Here is a 5,051-nt window from a genome sequence, read left to right on the forward strand (position 1 = left end):
AACTCTACATAATATTCTCCCAAAATAAAACTAATACCATAGTTAATCCCTTTAGGTTTGCAAATGAATATTATTTTCCCCAAAAGAAGAATAACGTAATCAATATTATGTGATTGCACCTTCCTTCTTGCTAGAAATATAATATTGAAACTTTACTTTTCCATGCATGCAAGTGTATATGTTTCTCTAAAGGGTCTTCTAAATGAACCTTAACACAATAAAGCATACAATTACCAATTTGCCTCTCCAATAATCTAATTCAAAAGTATATACATGGACATGCTTTTCTCTTCTCTTCTTTTTGAAGAGTTCTAACCAAACAAATACTTCCTTGCATACAAATATATATATATATATATATATATATATATATATATATATATATATATATATATATATATATATTTTCCAAGGAATTTAACACACTAATTATTATTTTTTCAAAAGTTAGATAACTCACTAGCTATTAGGCATGCAATACAAAATATTTTCTTATCGTTTCACACATCAGATAAATTTGTCATATTTCCACAAGAAATAGCATGAATAACAAATTCTTCTCAAATAACACAACCAATCATCTTTTATGCAAAGGCTTTGTGTGAACTCTTTCTCAAAATGGTTGCTCACATATTCATTTTTAGTAGATCAAATGTACTAGATATTATTCCTATGCGCATAAGCACATATTCCCTTTAAGAGTCCAATGTTTCTCTTTAAAAATTTAATGCATATGTATCATGAGAACATCATTGGTAATATTTTAAATCAAATAATTTAATTCGTTTTCAAGAATTATCAACATAATTGTTCTATTTTTGTGTATGCTAATAACTTATCTCTTTTCAATAAATATCAAACTTAATACTTATTTATTTGTGCATGGAATTAATTTATTTCTTCTCAAGAACATTAACACAATGTTTATGGTTATATGCACATAACAACTATTCTTATTGCACCGACAAATCAAATGGCATCACTTTATTTTACTCTATTTTTCCTCTTTTAGTCAATAAGTTTGGCCGCAATTTCCACACATCTGGAAACAAATTTTTGAAACAGAAAAGTGGTTTTTCTCGGAACGGGTTAATTGAAAAAAAAAACTTATCTCAAGAAGTACAAAGGTTTCATGGTTTGGAAGATTTGAATGAATCTTTGCGGCCCATGTTTCCATACTTAAATATTAAATAATTCCTATTTTTGTCATCAATTTTGGACACATTTTTCGACACGCTGAAAACCACTTTTCCAAATCAGAAGGAGGCTTTTGGCAAGAACGAGCTGATTTACAAAAAATCTTTCAATTTTTACAAATATATCACAATTTGGGAGATACAAAAACATATTTGGACCCTATTTTCCAGTAACACAGGCAATTCACACAATTATTTAGCCACGAAAATATTTTAAGAATTCAATGCACATAAAATATTTTAAGAATTCAATGAACAAAACATTTATTCCTCTATGCATGAAATTACATGGAGGTTTTCTCAAGAAAATAATCTAGACTCTATCATATGAAAAATTTCAAACAAATAAATTTGATTCTTATTTCTTCGTGCAACATATGCAAACACAATAATTTTCAAAGAGCATATTTAGTTATCTTTTAATGCGTGCTTGGAATCCCTCCTTCCTCTCTCTTGGCTGCATTCTACATGTATTCTATCATTAGTTCTCCCAGGTTTACAATAAGTAGAATTAAGAAAATCCAATATATTCTTGGAATCCCTCCTTCCTCTCTCTTGGCTGCATTCTACATGTATTCTATCATTAGTTCTCATAGGTTTTCAATAAGTAGAATTAAGAAAATGCAATAGATTTTATAAATCTTAAAGGAATTTAATAAATCATATTTTTCCTAAATTCTAAAATCACTTCATAAATCATATTTTTCTATGTTCTAAAATCACCCAATAAATCATCCATAAATCTCTCAAGCTTTTTCAAGATAGATTTTCTTTTTCCTTATGCACAAAATATCGCGTATGCATAGGTTTTCTAAAACTATGACTTATTAGTTCTAGAACTCAAAAATATACTGACTTGGAAATACGATTTATTTAGATAGAAGAATTTAAGTTATTCTCAATATAAGAATTAAGAATTAATAATATTTAATTATTCAACAACACTCTTTTTACCATAGTTTTTATAGTAGTTTAGTCTAGTGATATTACAAAGATGTTGTTGTGAATCTATACTAATTATATTTAATATTTAGCTATTTAATTTAAAAAAATCAACATATATATATATATATATATATATATATATATATATATATATATATATATATATATATATATATATAGATATATATATATATATACTTCTTTTTTTAATTTTTTAATTTACATAATATATTTTAATTTATTAAAAAAATATTAATTGAACTAATTATTTATAATTATAAATATTAATATAGATTTTATTTAATTTTAGATTTACTAAGTACTTAGAGTTTACAATTCTAAGGGTTAGCTCACTTGTTCAAAACACCTCACCTCACTCTTAAGAGGTTACCCCTCCTCAATACTCTTGGAGTTAGACTTTGTTAATGATGCAAACATATTTTTGAGGAAAACAATTATACCCAACCACAATTGATAACTCCAATTATTATCATAACATAAATTATATTTATATATAAAGACATTATATTTATTAATTAATTTAAATAAAAAATATGAAATAATTATCACTGTTTTAATTTATATAATAAAATGACTTTATTTGTATTTTAGTATTCTCATTTCAAAATTGATTAAAATCAACATTTTTGTTGACATATATTATTATTATTATTTTAAAATTTTAATGTACTATAGATAACATAAATTATGTTCATAATAATATTAAATAATTTTTTAATATAATATACATAATTTTTTTTTGAAATAACTCATTTTTCATTTTTCATTTTCAATTTAATTAATATCAATAAAATTATCATATAATAAATTGAATTCAATAAACAAAGATTTTTTGTTTTTATTATTATTTTTTTTGTTTTAATACACTATCAAAATATATACCTTATAATGTTGATAGAATAAGTATACTATTACAATATTTCTTGCCCCGTAAATGAGCGAACAAAAAATATAAAATATCTGTCACTTAACAAAGTGTATATATACATATATAACTTAATTTTATATCCAAAACTCCAATCCATTTTTTCCTAAGCCCTGCTTTCTACGATTGATTAATAATCAAACTATTCTGCATGATTGAAACAAAACGCTGGTGCAGTGATATCATACCCATAGCACGTGAACTGGTGCATTTACTACTAGAGATCTGTAACCACTGATTCACATTAGACCATGTAATTCCGATTCAAGGGTTTTCAATGCTGGGCGTGGCACGCAGAAGACCATCGTTACTCCGCTCTTGGTTTTCTGGGGAGGCAGAAATGAAATTGGACAATACAAAATTTTGGTCCAGTTACCCGGGCAAGCAATGAGAGGCTCGCCCCATCCAAAGTCCACTTGGTTAAATCCCAGCCACCTCCAGTCAGTGAGAAATGTATCGTCGACACACGGAGGGGCTAAAGTGTTCTCTTGGCGTAAGCGTTTCATTTCAAGGAACGCGATGGCTGATCTCACGTACTCATTTACAGCTAACTTTGCCTTCTTTATCAACTTTACAGCATGTGAAAGGGATCCATTAACAACCTCTTCCGCTGTATTGCTGTGTGTACATGCCACGTACTGACCATTGCCGTAGTATCCCTCTGCAAGAGGCGGGTCGAACGACCTCCTCACGTCGACTGGGAAGATAAACCTAACAACGTGATGAAAAGGAATTCCCAGAACCCTTGTTCTCGCTCGCCACGCGAACGCTGCCAAAACATCAAACGTTGTACAGTGCTCTTTCCGCTCCTCCACGATGGGCCGTTTTATCCTTTCCAAAGCATCCGAGTTGAGATAAAATGAGGCGAAGAACAGGTCCTCGGATTTCACAGTCGACAGCGGAGTATTAGGGTAAACGAAGTATCCACTTTCAAGGAGCTCGTGATGCTGAAAACGGACCAGATAGGGCTGCTGCGGTTTGAGGTCTTCTCGCTGCCACACTGCTTCGATTGAAAGCTTCGTCTCTCCTCTAGCTATCTCTGCAAGTCCCATGAGAAACTGGACTGCCCCTCGTCCGTCACACAGACTATGGTTGATACTCACACCCACCACAAAGCCCCTGCAATTGAAGCTCGTGACCTGTATTTTCAAGATAAAAGCACCCGTTGTGATCAGTCATTTCATTAAGATTTTTCCAGTAATTGCAAAGGGAAATCCAAGAGTATATGAAAATCAATTTATCTGCAAAATGAGAGGGGGAACTTCCTCGATTTCTACGGTGAGCGGAAACTGAAGAGCAGGTGCTCGAATGACGATTTCAGCTCCTCGAATTCTCCCAGGATTGGAAGTGCGCTCTCCGTGTCCGCTTCAATGAAGAGAGCACCCTCTACCGTGCAGTCTACCTCAAGTTTACGACCGTCTTGTGTTATCCTTACCCGGCCTGCGAGTGGGTAATAGTAAGACAAAAGTTGTGACAGTGCATCCTGAATAACCCTAGCTGGATTTGTGGCGGGGTAAATATTCTTGGAGCCATTACTGTATACAAGAAATACATCAAATCTCCTCCTTAGAAGGAAATGGTCGTCCAGATTGGAAAGATAGAGGACGGTATTGGGAGAATGTTGGGAAGGCGGTACCAGGACAGACTCTATTACCTTTACAGGCAGGTAAACTTGGGAGCAATAAATATGACGGTTCTCCATTGACATATCCATCTGCCCCTTCACCTTGACCTACTCCCCTTCTCAAAAGGCCCCAATCCAGTTAAATAGATGTTCGGGAGGAGGCTCAAACAAAAGTCCAAATGCTTGGAATCTTTGAATTGCGTATCACATGCCTGAAAATACATTAAAGTGCGTCGTCGATTATACCTAAAATATACATTCGAATTGTGTATCACATGCCCGAAAATACATTAAATTGCATAGTTGATTATAACTAAAATATATATGGTTAGGTAAGATA

At 31.8% G+C, this 5,051-nt stretch overlaps 1 pseudogene; it reads right to left on the minus strand.

Annotated features, from left to right (window-relative positions):
• Positions 1 to 3,326: 3,326 nt before the first annotated feature.
• LOC149253852 (taxadien-5-alpha-ol O-acetyltransferase pseudogene) lies at positions 3,327 to 4,789 on the minus strand (annotated as a pseudogene).
• Between the last annotated feature and the right edge of the window lie 262 nt (positions 4,790 to 5,051).

This window comes from Pinus tabuliformis, chromosome 7 (assembly GCF_031772625.1).
Source record: "Pinus tabuliformis cultivar Carrire ecotype Pingquan chromosome 7, CPIR1, whole genome shotgun sequence".
NCBI classification, from domain to species: domain Eukaryota; kingdom Viridiplantae; phylum Streptophyta; class Pinopsida; order Pinales; family Pinaceae; genus Pinus; species Pinus tabuliformis.